This window comes from Hydra vulgaris, chromosome 13 (genome assembly GCF_038396675.1).
Source record: "Hydra vulgaris chromosome 13, alternate assembly HydraT2T_AEP".
In the NCBI taxonomy this organism is placed as follows: Eukaryota; Metazoa; Cnidaria; class Hydrozoa; order Anthoathecata; family Hydridae; genus Hydra; species Hydra vulgaris.
Window position 1 is genome coordinate 618391 of NC_088932.1, and position 17460 is coordinate 635850.

Consider the following 17460-nt stretch of genomic DNA (forward strand, 5'->3'; position numbering starts at 1 on the left):
TCAGGAACCTGTGCTAAGGCACTTCATATTGAACGACAAAGCAATAAAAACAATGACACTAACGTGTAAGGCTGGTTTTGATGGTGCTACTGGCCAAAGCATTTATAAACAAGTTTTATCAGAACCTGACATTAACAGAGATTTAAAGCGTGAAGAATCATTATTTATTACTTGTCTTGTCCCATTGGATTTGACTGGATTTAACAACAGCAACGAAAAGGTGCCTATTTGGAGAAATCAAAAGTCGTCCTCCACAGCCTATTGTAGACCCATAAGATTTGCATACAAAATGGAATCCAAGGAATCTGTGATTGAAGAAGATCAGTACATTAAAAGTGAGATAGAAAGCTTGGGTATGATTTTATTAGATGTTTGCGGATCTTCTATTGAAGTGAATTGTATTATTGAACTTACAATGATTGATGGGAAGGTTCAAACAATATTATCTGAAAAAAATAACTCATACCAATGCTGTTCAGTGTGTGGTGTCTCTCCAAAAAATATGAATAGTCTTGATATCCTTAATATAGATTATACTAACAGAGAGTTCAAATATGGTCTTTCCAGTCTTCATGCATGGATTCGATTTTTTGAGATGTTATTGCACATTGCATATAAAAAAGAAACAAGAAAGTGGCAAGCAAGATCTAAAGAACACAAAGAAAAGGCATCTGTAGCTAAACAAAAGATTCAGACTGATTTTATGAACAAAATGGGACTTGTTTTTGATTTCCCTAAAAGTGGTGGTTCTGGAACAAGTAATGATGGCAATACCTCAAGGCGTGCTTTTGCAGCATATGAACAAACAGCTGAAATTCTGGGTATTGACCAAAACCTTATATTCAGATTTTACATTATCTTGGTAACGCTCTCTTCAGGATATGAAATAGACTGCTTAAAGTTCAAGGATTATTGTTTTGACACTTTTAGACTATATGTGTCCCTTTATCCATGGTATTACATGGCTCAATCAGTTCACAATGTATTGATACATGGACATGACATAATTAAAAGCCTTACATTACCCATTGGACTTATGTCAGAGGAAGCTCAAGAGGCTAGAAATAAAGACTTTGAATCTTATCGCGAAAATTTCAGCCGAAAAACATCCAGAAAAGCAACAAATACTGATCTTATCAATAGACTCCTAGTTTCCAGTGATCCTGTTATTTCATCATTGCGTAAATCAACATCACACCAAACAAATCATAAAGCATTTCCTTCAGATGTTTTACAATTACTTAAACAATCTTCAAACGATATTATTGTTTTATAATTTTTTGATGTAATTTAAAATTGATAACGTTTTCTTGCACTATTTTTTGCTTTTATTATTCCTAAAACATTATTTACCTAAATACTCAATTTTTATTCAATATAGGTGGGTCAAAAATCCGATAAGATATTCAAATATCAATTTACCACTTTGTAACTAAGGAAAGTATCCGGTAACTAAGCAATATAAGTATCCATAACAACTAAATATAAAAAATTATCACTTTTGTAAGAAGCGTGATCTCATATTGGTACTTATGCCAAATTTAGTGAATATGGCACTTATAAAATATCTGCAGATAACAAAAGTAGGTTGTTGCTAAGCAAAATAAAGGTATCCATAGCCACGAAATAAAAAAATATTACCTTCATAAAAAGCGCAGACATCATATTAGTACTCATACTAATTTTAGTGAATATAGCTCTAAAATTAAATTAGTTATGAATTTTGTCCAGTAAAAGTGCATTCTGGCCCACTGTGCGCAGTGCCGTAGCAAGCAAGATTTGGCAAATTTGCCCCCCCCCCTCCTTCCTCCTAGAAAAAAAACTATTTATAATAAATGAAAAAAGGTCGAGCTAATTTTTATTTTTATTCAACACCAAAATTAACAACTTTTCAATATTTTTCAAATATCATTTTAAGTTTACTCTTGGCTTTCAGTGATGCCAAATGATAACATCTTCATAATTAAGTGAGCTTGTCAGTGTTGATTCAATTGTTGATGAAAAAAAATTTTGATAATCTGTCTCGGCCCATTGAAGACCTTTAATAGTTTTTTATTATTTTAAAGGGGTGTCTTAAAAAGGCCAAAAATGTGTCACGTGTTATTTGAACTCCTTATGTGTATATAAATATTTTTTTTTTACAAAAAATAAACTGTTAAAACGAATAATCTTTTGTATTCTCGTTTCTTTTTATCAAAAATTTTGTAACGTGAAACATTTCTAAAAAACGGGGAGGATTATATGTCTTCCCCCTATCCATTTGTGTCCGCCACTGGTTGCTGCTATTCTATTTATACTCATTTGATGTATACACGCATTTCTGCTGAAATATAATGCATTGTATTATATTATCTGTTAACCTACCAGTGAGCTTGCAATGAGCTAGTTATAGCATCAAGTTTAGTGTAATTAGAACTCCTTTAGTATAACTGGTTTATTTGAAAATGCGTGACGTCACCTTAAATCAACTAAGACAGCAACGTTATCTTTTTTTTTCAAGAAAACCATCCAACCTCCCTCGATAAATATGCAATTATCAAAATGGGAAAGACATAGTGTAGTGTAAGGTTGAGCGTGACATTTCGGAACGGTGGGGCATAACGGCGCAGTTATAAAGCTTTTTTTTAAAATTTTTTTTTAATAAAAAATTTTAAACTTTTTTTTTTTCATTATGAAAATGAAAAATAAAAAACTGTTATGAATTTTTTTTAAATACCAAAATAAAAAACTAAATTTTTGTATTTTCTTATGCGATACAGCAACAAAATATATATCTTGTACTAATGGTAATTCGTTTTACAAATAAAAAGTGGAAGTTTCTTTAACATTCAATTTTCTTTTTCTCTTTATAGAATCTGGTTTTAAAAAATTACCAAGTATTGAAGTTTTTTGATTACTATTAATTTTATTGAAGTGATTTTTGTGTATCATATTCGGACAGCAAATTATTTTTATAGTTAACTATAATACTACAACTAAATCTATAACGATTGTTGTATTTTCATGCTGAAACATTATTTACCTTATTTATATTTAGTAATTGCATTCTCTAAGTCTTTTACTTTTTTTAACCAGCATTTCCATAGCAGCATTTCCAGCAGGTTTCCATAATCAGTTTATGATTATTACATAATTATTTTATATCATCTAAAAAAGAAGATTTGACTAAACAGTAGTTGAGCTGGGAATTAATGATTTCAAAGGTTACTTTATTGTTTAAAAAGCGGATAAATAGAATTTTTTGTTTTGATGTATATAATTTGACATCTCCGTAATTTTAAATAGAGAGTGTATATAGTTTTTACTGTACTTAGAGACGTTAAAAAGCGATTTAATTGCGTTTCTTCCAAGTGTGTCGAGTTTTTCATTGTTGATTCTTTATTTTTAAAGTATCTTATTTATCTTCAGTTTTTGCTGTCCTTTCTTCTAGCTCAGCTTGCATTTTTTCTATTATTTTTAAAACAACCCTGTGCTCTTTATCTAAATTTGAAGAACTCGCTGGTTCTTCTCGTAACTCGTCGAACGAAACAAACATGCTTAACTACGAAAATGGGTTTCAAACTGTAATACCTAATAGATTTTATTCAGACCCCCAACAATTTTTAGCCATAGATTTTAGATCTGCAATTTTTAGCCATAGATTTTAGATCTGCAAGCGACCAACATTTATCAGGATGAGGTCAAAAGCCTGAAAATACAGGTGATGGTATCCAAATAACTACTACTTGGACAGCCGGTACCGGTTCAGTAAACGTTTTCGTATACCTTGCCACGGACGCTGTCGCTCAGTTCAAGCAAGGACGTTTCCGTAATGTCGTTTACTAAGACGCAAAGGAAAAGCAAAAAATGAGGGTGGCGTGAAAGTTTACTTCTCCTTCTTTTAATGCAATAGGTGAAAACATTTTGGCACCTGAAAAAAAATACAGACGTACCGGTAAAAAATACTGACGTACCTGTAAAAAATACAGACGTGGAGAGTTTTTTGTACCTGTAAAAATGCAGATGTGGAGAGTTTTTTTTGTACCTGTAAAAAATGAAGGCGTAAAAAGGTTTCTATACCTGTAAAAAATGTAGACGTAAAAGCCTTTGATTACTGGGGGGGATATCCCTCTCTTGTAAAAATTTTTTGTTCCTTTGAAAAATCCATGCAAAAAACCTTCGATCACTAGGGATGAAGGTGTTCCCGTGTAGCGATGACGCTTACTAAAGGCGCAAAGAAAAAGTATAAGTACGGTGTAAAAAGTTTTCTGTGCCTGTAAAAAATGCAGGCGCAAAAAGTTTTCTGTACCTGTGAAAAATGTAGGCTTAAAATATTTTCTGTACCTGTGAAAAATGTGGGCGTAAAAAAGTCTTCTGAGGCTTTTTTCGCGATCCGGAAGGAAAAACGGGGGAGGGGGAAGAACGCAATTTGTTCAGCGTGGGGTGCCCCTTTTTTATTAAAACTTTTTCTAAACGGTAAAAAACACTACGTAAAAATTTTTAAAAAAGTTAAAAAAAAATAGCTTAAAAAATACATTGCCTTCAACTACCTGACACACATGTAAATAAAGTAGTTAAACATATGTAGTATAAGACCTTGTTTAACTGCTTAGCTAAAAATGATGATAAATCTATGCCTCGTTGCAAATTTCACATTATTTTTAACAAAATATGGCCCAACATACTTACAAAAAGAGGATTGATTGTTATTGCGTTTTACCATTGCGGTTTGCATCTCTTAAGAAGTACAGTGAATGATTTCGAATACAAAAAAAAAAGGATGTTTAATAAAACAACAATTTACCAGGGAGACTAAAATTTATCTATTTTAAAAATTGCTGTGCCTTATCCGGAAAAAAAAACAACCTACTAACTCAAGATGCTATATTGCTCTTATTACATCACCAGATAATGCTAAGTTTATAAAGGTACCTCCTGCTAAAAAGACTCCAATAAAAAATGTGGTCAGTGTTTAACAGAAATCAAAAAAAAAAAAATCAGTCAAAACAAAAACAAGGAAGACTTATTTTTCAGCTGATTCTGATCATCCAAGTTAATCAAATGGTTTTACTCTAAAAAATAACACTGATAATGATTTTTTTTGTGTTAATGTAGCTGTTTGGCGAAAAGAAAACGAAGATTGGCTTAAATGTTTAAGTTGCAGTCAGTGGGCATATGAAGGATGTTTTAGAGTTGATACGTATGCAAATTCTGTGTAAAGGACATTTAAACGTCTGGTAAATTCTTAAATAGTCATAGTGATATAATTTTTGTTATTGCTTTTCCGTGCTATTTTGTTCGGAAGCGCGGTAAGACGGTTTTCATTTATCATAAAATCATCATTTGACATTTTCTAAAAAAAGTTTAACAATTCACGTCTTGTTTGATGTTTCAGAAATCAGGAAACTGACTTTCAGTAATTCTATTTTGTTGTTATCTATAGGTTACTTCAGTAATTCTATCTGTAGCTATCTGTAGGCTATCTGTAGTTCTTTCTCCATTACTTTGGGGTTTACTATTCTAGATTAAAATAGTGTTTTATATCAAAGTTTTTTTTCTCCTAGGTAAGCTGTTTTTACCACGTGTAGGAAATTTTGTCTATCGCCCAAGTGACGTATTTTTCAATTAGTTTGGTTGCACTGACGTATTCGCCCTGTAATTGACGAATTGGCCCCTAATGACTTGATGATGATAAAATCAAGTTCTACGCAAAAGTGATAAATATTGATAAACAGATTGGGTAACTGTAACAGAACGGGGTTCACAGTGGTTTGTACATTATAACTCCAACAAAACTCAGTTATTTACTGCCTACAACTATCGCAGTACTGTCGACATTCCTATATTAATAAATGTCAACCCTCTCACTAAATCCTCTTCATTACGTCTTCTCTTGGATTATCAATGATTACTGACCTTACATGGAAACCATATATACAATCGATTGCTAAATAAGCATCTGCTAAAGTTGCTTTTCTTTATCGAGGTCGCCATTTTTTCTCTCTTGAACCCATTCTCTACCTCTACAAATTTCTTATTTGTCCCTGTATGGAATATTGTTGTAGTATTTGGGCTGGTTCTTTTAATGGTGCTCTTTTTCTTCTAGACAAGGTCCAAAAACATTGTAAACGCAGTTGGATTCTCTCTATCTGCTAAGCTTGATACTCTTTCTCATTGTCGTAAAATCGCATCTCTTTTCTACAAAAGCATGGTCGCTGCTCAAAGGAGCTATCCTCTCTAATTCCATTAACTAAAACTCATTCTCGCTAGACTCGTCATTCATCAGTCTTATTCTTTTACTATATTTGTCTCTGCATGCTCCTATACTAGTTTAGGGTTGAAGTGCGGGGGAAAAAAATAATTTGTCTAGTTTTTTTCCTCGCACTTCAACCCTTTGGAACTCTCTCCCATCTTTACGTTTAGGCAGTTAAGTGTTTCTAATGCTAAAGAGCTCCGTAGCTCTTTAGCATTATAACCACTTAGCAGCCTAACTAAACCAAACTTAATTACGACACAACGAAATATTAACTTTTCACAAGACATAAAACAACATAGAAAAATCACTTTCAAAATCTGTGCAAGGTTATAATCGAAAGAATATATAAAAACAAGCTTAGATTGTCTAACTGCAGCTTGTCTACCTAAATTAGAATAAGGTTTACCTCGTCCTAACTTAATGTAAGTATACTTTTTTACAATCTAATAGTTTTATAACTAATATAGTTTGTGAATTACTTAACTTAAATCCACGGAAAAATTCAGAAGAACCAATTTTGTCATAGTCTAAACAAAAATCAACTACGACTAAATCCTTATCACCACCTATAAAACATTTGCAATTTGGCAACCATTCTGGTTAATACCACAAATTTAATTTTTTTTTAGCAATCTTACATTTTTGGTACGAGCAAATGCAAATTTACGTTGCGCTGTTTTAAGTTTTTTTTTTTTTTAATAAGTTGGAACTGCTCCTCCAGTTTTGGCATAATACTTATTATTTAATACTTATTGTCTTTAATTGAGAACTTTATGAGTTACAAAGTGTGTTGAGAGCATGGTTTTTAGAGTTAAATAATGTAATTTTTGTTTCCTACCTTGACTCCTGTATCTTTAAATTATGTATTTGCTCCACAAAAAATTTTTCTTTACAAGTTATTTGATCAACTTTACTACTTAGCTCTTTATTACAATTTAAATTTAAAAAAGATCTGCATCTACTGATTTTTTTTGTTTGTTTGTTTTTTTAAGGAGCTGGAGACAGTTGCATTTGAAAAAATGCTTTTTTGAACGTTTAAAATTTTGGTACATTTTATCAAACCCATCAATACTAGACAAAAAAAATCAAAAATAAACAATGCTTTTGACTGAAAGACTGGCATTAAAGTTGAAGTTAAATGGTTAGTCATTTCATTAACGCTAATTAATTGCTTAACGAATGGAAAGTTACACTCCTAATAAAAAATCTCGTAATAAAAATATTAAATCTTGTTGTAAAAATATAATAAAAAAATGTAAATAAAATAATATTTTTTGACAAATAGATGAACAAGATATAATTTACTATAATTTAGCTATGATTTACGAGTTTTTGAAAATCACTTAGCTACGGACGTAGCGAAACCATATTTATTATGTTAATTGTTAAACCTTAAGTATTTTAATAAAGCTATTTATATTCCTACTTTTTAAAAACTGTGTTGTGGTTTAAAAAGACCCGACACGTACAGAACTAAACAAGCACACACGAGATGTTTACTCGTGACAATATTATTTTTTTTAAGTTGTTGCTGGTTAGTCTGTTATGCAAGCAAAAAAAGATTTATGTTATTTTAACGTTTATACCAGGGGTCGGCTACCTGCGATTGCACAAACGAACTCAATGCACAAACATTAATATAATGTTGAAATAAAACTTTGGTAGATGATTTAAAAAAAGATTTGAAATGAAGATGTAGGTAGCTCTTTAAAAATTCTGTTGCCGACATCTTTATTTCAATACCGTATTAATATTTGTGAATGGAACTATAAAAACGCCTCTTTACATCGAATGAACCACACGAGGCTTGCAAGCCGCTTGTTGCCAACCTTTGGTATAAACGTTTAAATAATATAATGTAGACAATGTACTTACAAAAATCATTTTTGTTTGCACATCAAAATAAAACTTTGTAAATTGCAACTTTTGGCTCTTTTGTCTTAATAGGTTGCCGACCCCTGGTTTATAAAATTTGTTAAATGCATTTTCTGTTATACTAAACTCTATTAGAAATAAATGGCTTTTATTGTAAAATTGAATCAAGTTTAAAGTTAAAGTGAGGAGGATTGGTACATAAAAGTCTTGCAATAATTTGAAATATGTTCATAATTGAAATAATATTTATTTAGTAATCACCCACTGTATATAATACAAGGTAAATTATTATAAAGTTACATTTTTGTAAAGAAACAAGTTTATCTTGGAATATTTACTTCAAGAATATCTTTAAAGATTTTCCTTTGCTTCAATGAGCTCCAGAACTCAATTGCATAGCTTAACCTTAGAAGATCTTTTTTAGGAATTATATTTTTTAACACGATAATCTTTACTCTTTTTTTGTTTTGCATTAAGCTCTCCAGATTGAGTTCATATCGATTGCATAAACTTATGACATCATCTAAAAAAGGTTGCCTAGCGGTTTGGTTTTTGAACTGCAAACTTACAATACCCAAGGTTGTTTTATTGCTCAATATCCGAATAAATAAGTTAAGTTTGTTTTGCTGTACCATTTTTAATAGAATATTTTTGCTGTGTTTAGAAACATTGAAGAGTGACTTCCTTTCTACTATATCAAGCTTTAGCATTAATACGTCTTTATAATCGCAAAGTTAAAGACCATACGTAAGTATCGGAACCGCCAATTTTTTATATACCTGGACATTAGTGCTTGGATGAGCGAAGCGGATCTAAGCTCTATTGTCTATTATCATCCAGACTGAATAAGAGTTTGGATTGTTGCCCTGAAATTTGATATTCTTTTATCAATGTTTGAACGATTAAGTGAAGGCAAAAGAAGAGCTTTTAGTATCTTATATAAAACCTAGATGATTAAGTTTATCATCTAGTTTTATTTTTTGGTAGTCGGCTGTTATCGTGCAGTTTGTAATTCTTTTTTTTCCGATGAATAAGAACTCGGTCTTATCAGCATTCAACTTTATACAATATGCGTTAGTGTATATATTACAAGCTGCTATAAGTTTTTTAATTCCAGACAGAGTTAAACTAAGAAGTATATAGATCATCAGCGTTTGCTACAACACATGTGTAATTTCCATAAATTGATGTCCCTACGATACTTTTATTTTGTATGGTTTCAAGTAGGTTTTGAATATATGTATTATACAGGTGAGGAGACAGAATCAATTCTTGTCTCACTCCTTGTGTTAGATAAAACGGATATGATTTGCATCCTAGATAAGTGAAAGAAGCACTGCTTTTATGGTACAGTGACAATATAGTATTTTTTAATATAAAGTGGTAATTTTTTATTGTCGTATAGTTTCTCAACTAGAATGTTTCAGTTACAGCTGTCAAATGCTTTTTCAGCGTCTTAGGAGCAGAGATATACAGGTGAGTTGTTGTTGTTGCAATATTTTATTGTTTCACTTATGACAAATTTGACATGTAAGGTTGAGCTGTTTTTTGTAAAACCGAACTTTTATCTCTTGACAAATTATTATAATAAGATATTCTATTAGTTTTGTAAAATTTGGTGTTAATATCACGGTAGTTATTCGGATCAGTTATTGATTTTTTATAAGATTTTGCAAGAAGTATACTAAGTGATGTAGACATTGATTTTGGGGTCTGACCGTGATTAATAGTAAATTTAAAGAATGTTAGGTGTTTACATTTTTGTAAACGCCCTGTAATCTTTTTTTTTTGTTTTTGTTCGAAGTAAGTTTTTGTTGTTACAAACTGGAAATATGTTCTTAAGAACAAATAGTGAATAAATATAAAAGGTATTAAACTTTTTTCCATACCTTTTACTTTTATTCACTTTTTGTTCAGAGCTAGTGTTTGTAATTTTAAATAGTTCTCTAAATAGTTTACTTTTAATCTTTATTTGGTTTTATTTGTAAATTAGTCTGTTCAAAATATTGTTTTGTCTTTTTTTCCATATAATTTTTTTCTTCCTTTTTTTTTTGGAGGAGGGGGAGGGGGTATTGAATGATAACGTAATATTTTAGGGGGTCCTGAAAGTTTGGCAAGTTGCTAGATAACAATACCATGACTATGTTATGCATAGTAATACTACATAAAATATCCCACACCATAAATAGCTCCATCACAACCACAATTCAATTATGAAAAACTATGAATTAATTCTATAGTTTTTCATAATTGTTCTTAAATATTATTCATAATTACTAATCTTGTCTTATATTTTTTGAACATGCTAATCAATAATCAAATGGTCAGTTGTAAGATTATTTAATCATTTAGTTCTTGCATGTTGCTATTAGTCAATCAGTAAATTTTTCATATTAGGTGTTTATAGCATTTAAATCAGGGAATTGTTTATAAAAGTATGGAGACACTTAGTTAAAAAATTATAAAATGTTGGGTAGGTAGATTAAAATTGTAGGTCCTTTTAAGAAGGTAGAAAAGACTCAAAATAGCGTATAGCAAAATGCGGGGATGAGGGAAGGGGAGACAGGAGGGTCGAAATTAAAGCCTGCGTACTTTATTGACGACCCCTCATCTCTGGTTGTTCAGATAAGACAGCATTAAGGCTTAGTTGAATAGCTTTTTTCAATTCTTTTAGAGTCAAAATATTGTCATTTAATTAATATGTCTGTGATATTAAAAAAAAATTATTCGTAACTAATTCAAAAATACAAAAAAACACAACAGTAAAATAAAATTAGATTTAAACTAACTTTTAAAATACTCACTCCTGTGTTTTAATAAATTAACAATGAGAATTAATATATATAAGAGATTAGCAGTTGGAAAAGAAAAACTTTTAATAATTTTCAATTAGTAAAAGTTTATCAATTATTAAAAATATTTTATATTTTGTTAATTTAGCATGGAAATCACTAACCTTTAGTTGCATTATGTTTTGAATAGACATACTTTGCCGCAAATTGCTAAATGTAACTACAGCTGAATAGCAGAAGTGTTCCAAAATGATTAATTAAATTCACATTTTGATTTAAGGTTTGCCGATTTGGAATAGATTTTTTTGCCACATCTTTAAAAATAAAACATACTAAGTGAACAAAACTATAAGTGTACTGCACCACGTGATCCGATCTGTTTATGCTGCCAATTATTCTCTACGTGTTACAATCATTTTATTCCACCAATAAATAAAATTCATAAAAGAATGACACAATGGTGATGACTAAGCTTTTAGTCAAAGGTATATTATAAGATTAAGACTATAACTTTTAAACGGAATCATATTATGTACTTTTTACATTTACTTATAATATTACTTATAACAATAGTACAATACTATAAGTAAATGTCAAAAGCATATAATATGGTTCAGACTAAAAGTAAAGTAAAAATAAGGTATCTTTTTTTATAAAGAAAGAAACTCTAGAATTATTATTGTATAAAAGTTGGGTAAGATAATAAATCAAAAATATATGTAAATACTATATTTAAATATAAAATATTAAGTTGAATAAAATATTTGTCATCAAATTGTGCTACAAAACAAAAATTGACAGAAATGTTATGAAAAAAGATTTTTGAATTAAATACTAATTAAGTTTTTCTAAGACTTTATCTGGAACTATTTTTTCAAAAATTTTCTGGATTTAAAAAGAGTTTAAATTAAAATTTATTAACAAAATTACACCTCCCCAGTAGGCACGGGACCTGAAAAAGATGTCTTTTAAACGTTCAAAAGACGTCTAAAATGTTCAAAAGATGTTTAATAGACGCCTTTTTTTACGTCCTGTGACCACTGGGTAATTGCGAATCAAATAGTAACGACAAAAATATATTTTAAAAATCATAATGGTTTCAGAGTCATATTTTTGATTGAAAAGATAACTAAGTAACAAACTCATATATAGCCTTCATCTATTCTTCTTCATCTGTTGAATCATATAATCTGATTTTGATGGTTATTTTGTTTGAAACTACTATATAACTCTTATTTAGATATATAGTAGTAGGAATTTGAGATCCACTCGAAAGCTGTCTTTCCAAACAATTATATTGATACTTAAGTTAGTTTTTATGTAGTTTATCAAGCTGATTACTTAAAAAAAACAATAATTTTTTAAATAAATTTAATTTCAATTTCTTAATAACTTTTAACGAGCAAATTATATAAAAAAACAACAAATGGCATATGTTTAAACACTAATTTCTTAATATAAAAATATAGTCAAAGAAACTATATTTTGCCCTTATTAAATGTTATAATATTTGACAATTCTTCGAAGAAAAAAAAACTCATTTGCGGACGTTTTGAATCAAGTTTCGATAAACTTTTGAAAAAGTTTTTGGGAGTTTTGAAAGCCAACATGACGGCCGTGTTTTATGCTAAAATTCATTTGCAATGATTGTAGCATGGAAATAAAAAAACCCTTAGGAAATGGCTACAAGTGCCCCAAACATGAGAGCAACAAGTTGATAAAAATTTTTTTTACTTTTCTCAACAAGTGTTATTTTTATCGATAAAACTTTTACATCATGGTATAATCTCTTAGTGTTCAAAAATTATGACCACATAAAATTTTAATTCCTTACAATTTGAGGGGATTAAAATTTTTATATGGTCATAACTTTTGAATATTAAAAGGTTATTGTATGAAAGTTAAAATTTATTGAGGAAACTTCTATTGTGTATGGTTAAAAAAATATATTATCTACTTGTTGTTCTCACGTTTGGAGCAGCTGTGGCCATAATTTTAGGGCATTTTTGTTCCCAGGATCCAATTACCGCAATGATTTACAAAGCATCTTTATTTGGCATAAGTATAATCATATCAATGTTTTGTGTTTACTCCATTTCTGGAAGTTAGTTTATTCAAACACAAAATAAATGCCCCTGCAGCTGCTTTTCGGTATTTTCTGGATTTGGGACTCTATCGCATTGAAGGTATAATGGGAAAATACATATATAATTCAATTCTGGAGAATCAAATGGTGCCTGTTGTAGATGAAACTATGTGTATGCAAATAATACGTTCCAACAGGACAATGATCCCAAAGACACATCATAACTCATCAAAGGTTTGATACAAATAAAATTACTGTATTTATGGCTGTTTCACTCAATATAAAAACGAACTTGAGACTATCAAATAAAATAACTACTTTTTTTTCTATAATTAAAATAATAGCATTTTTTTTTTCATCTTTAAATAACAAAAAGTATAAAAGATATTTTTTCTTTGTTAAATAAATAGTTACATTAAGCCAGTGGGCATGCGTCGTCCACGGGACGTCCGTTAAACGAAGAATAAATATTTTTAAAATATTGCCAATGATTTGTGATCACTTTTCCGTTTTTTACGATGTAGGGAAAAAAATAAAAATGGTAGCTTTTCAGTTTGATAAAGTATCAACAAGTGTGGAACACTTGTTGATACTTTAATATTTATACTAATATTTATACTCTTTTCTGACTAAGTTTTTAAAACGCTTTAATTGTATTGTGCTTCTGCTTTATGCTTTATAAAAATTTTAAATCAAAAGATTCGAACGGTCTGCTCAAATGCTATCGTTTACCAAGATCAAAAAGTTTACAAAAAACCTATATGAAGTTGTTTAAAACAAGTTTATAAAAAGAGAGATTTAATACAAACAATTTGCCAGAAATACAAAGAATTTGCCAGACATTATTATTTCAGTTAAATAATAAGAAAGAAGATGCAAAAAAAACTGACTACTCTTTGGTGCCTAATAGAAGGGAGGGTTGGAATAAGCGGGGGTGGGGGTGGGGAGGTGGAAATATCACTAAAACTTAATAAGCAGAGGGGCTGGAATAAGCGGGTGGGGGGGGGATGGTGTTGGAAAATTTCGAGTTTGTTTAAATATTTAAAGCATTAACTAAGTAATGTTTTTGTTAATTATTAACATATATATTAGTGTCTGAAAACAAGTAAATATATAATGAAGAAGTACTAAAGTCCAAAGAAGAAATATCAACAGAAGTCCAGTTCAAATAAGTTTCTCTCTTTACATATTTTGCAAAATGTCAAATATGTTACCTTCGTCCTCTTGCTCAACATCGGTATTATCATGAACCTCTTTTATTCGTTTCTTAACGCTTTTTCGAGCCTCGTAAAAAGCTGATTTCATTTTTTTTAGATGTGGCTTGAAAATACTACTAGTTTCATTTGAAAATTTTTTTCGTAGTCGCCATTTCTGATATTACAACGTACACAAGTAAAAAAGTACTGTAAATGATATGACGCGACGAAGAAAATTTTTTTTTTAATGAATAATGACGTAACGATAGAAAGAAGAAAATAGAACGTTCTTTTTTTTAAAAAAAAGTTTTTTGAATGAATGATATTACGTAACGTTAGTAAGTAGTGAAAAAGAAAGTTTTTATAAAAAATTGTCTTGTCTTGGATGGAATATTTTCTAAAATTTAATAGCCGGGGGGGGGGGGTTGGAATAAAAATGTCCTGGGTGGAACATTTTTGAAAAGTTAATTAGCGGAAGGGGGGGGGCACGTCTATTAGGCACCAAAGAGTAGCTAAAATAAAACTCGAATCAATCATAAAAACAAAGTGATATGAAAAAACAAAAATAAAATTCAGTAGAGAGAAAATTATTGTTATAAAAATTATAAAAGAAACCTATCATATATACAAATTCAAAAATTCAAAAATAAAATTTTCAAAATGTTAAAATTGCTTCTATCTCGAAAAAATTACAATGGCAAAAAACTTTAAGTTTTTTATAAATTTTCTTAATTTTAACATAACAAAATTAGATTGCAACCATTGATTTTAAGATAGTTTCAGTTTTTCATTTTCTTTTAATCATATATTGAATTTACTGTTTCTTCAACAATTACTAATAAGGTATTGATTTGTTTAATTTAAAAATGTTTGATGTATTGCATCTGTACACTCAATCTGTAGCTGGCATTGAACATAAAATTGAAGAAAATTTTCTACTTGCTTTTCATGGCCCAACACAATTAACACAATCATGAGTTTTCTAGTCTAACAAACTTCTTGATAGATCTAATTTATCAGGGCTACAACCATATTTATTGTTGATTAGGCTAATAAAGTATAGGTCTTTTGCTTTAGAAAGTTTTCAAATAATTTACCTTTTTGAATATTTTCTAAATGGCTTAGGCCTGGTGTAAAAAACATTCTAAAAAACATTCCATTATAACATAACTTTAAAAGTTTTCCAAAAAAAACAAGTAAATTAGATCGTCAAGCAGCTGTAACTTTATGTTTTCTGTAATCATGCTACTCTTTTGTATTTTATTCTATGCCTATGTAATTAATACCATATTATTTTGGAGCCATGTGGTTACTAAGGTTAATATTTACAATACCAGTATTAAAAACTTATCTATTAATGAGAAATATGCTTTGCCTTTTAAACCATCGTATGTTCTTTGTACATCAGTATTTTCAGTCTTATTTCGAATGATATTACTAATATTTTATTTATACTTTTTTATTTATACTTTTAAAAATAATACCAAAATTGTCGCTAATATTATTAGCGACAATTTTGGTATTATTTTTAAAAGTGTTAGAACAAGTTTCTTCATGTATTATTATAATTTGAATTTTCCGTGAGTTTATTAATATAGAAGTCAATATTTTCAATTTTAGTGTTATCTATGTGAAGTATAACTGGATCAAATAATGAGGTATTAAAACAAATATAATCTGATAAAACAAAGGCAGTTCTTTGTGAGCATTTATAACATAAATGTTGACAGACAAATGATTCGCTTTCAAATTTCCATTTAATTTGTACAAAATAAACACGTTACAACCAAACAGCTATTTGTTAAAAGTGTTATTTCAATTTTTAAACAATGATACTGTTTAAAAGTAGTTTAGTTCTGATATGCTGATATAGCAATTGTCATCTTTTTTATTTAGGACTCAGTTAATTTTAAAAAATGATTACACTTTGTAACTGTTCTGTGCAAGAAAGAGCCTATATCTGTTCTTTTATAGTTTTTATTATATTTAGTATTTTATCATTATTGTGTTTTAAAAAACACAAAAGTGAAAGTAAGTAAACACAAAAGTGAGAGTAAACCCAGTACACAACCTACTAGAACTAACAGGACAACTTCAATGTTCTATTTTAGGAATAAATCAATCAAAAAGTAAAACAACTGATCTCAAAATATAGTCAATATATAATTTTATACTCATAGATTTAATGCATGTAACATTTAACCAGGTAACTATTTTATTTTGCAGCTTTGTAGCATTTTTTGTTTTTTCAGGAAGACGCAGTTCCCTTCCGTTTATGGTCACAATATCTGTAAACAATATCTTCACTAATTTTCTTATCGTAAAATATCTTACTTGATGACCATTCAGCTTTAATTTTTGGTACTTTAAGAGATACTTCATTAAAAATACATGTTTGCAGACCTTCCAACCTTTTTTTTTAAAACCTTGAGATTCATTAAAAAAAACCTTGAGATTTACACAAAAACCTTGGGAAGCGTAAAATTAAAAAAAAAGGGCTTTTTTTCAAACAAGAAAAATTAAAATAGAACGAAAAGTTGCATTTTATAAATAAATAAATAATATTTATTCATTATGTTTAGCATTGTACATTTTTGTTGCTTTTTTTGAAGTTTTTAACAGCTGTTCAGATGGTTTCCATTGAAAACACGGTATAGTAGCCTCGGGAAACATTGTTTTCATAGCTAAAATACTTGATAATGTCCCATCCAACTTTAATGCTGATCTCTCAAGACATTTGTTTTTTTTACAATACTAAACAATCGTTCTAACTCAGCGTTACTGTGGGGAATAATGAGAACAATTTCAGCTAATTTTGGTAGCAGTTTAAAACGTTTAACTAAAGTGTTGGGAATAACCATTTTTGAAATATGGTACCATAAAACGTCAATTCTGTAGTGAAACAAAGGTTCACCTCCAATATCATCAAGAACCATTTCAGGTATCTTAGCTTCCTCAAAAACATTATCATCAAAATCATTGTTCTTTAAAATCTGATAATCGCTAAACTCCTCATACAATTCATCAGGTTTAATACCATTCATCAAGTGTGGGAACCGGTCATAAAAATAGTGAACTTGCTCCCACTTTAAGTTTTCACGGTCTAAAAATTCCACCCAACCAGCATTAACAATTAAATCGTCATTAAGAGGAAATTTGTGCTTAATGTATTTAACAGACGACTTGAAAAAATAGTAAGCAGCATCATGAAATTCTTTATATTGTTTTTGTGAAATATCTCCTGTTTCAAAGAGTTGCCTGAGTTTTTGTTTTGTT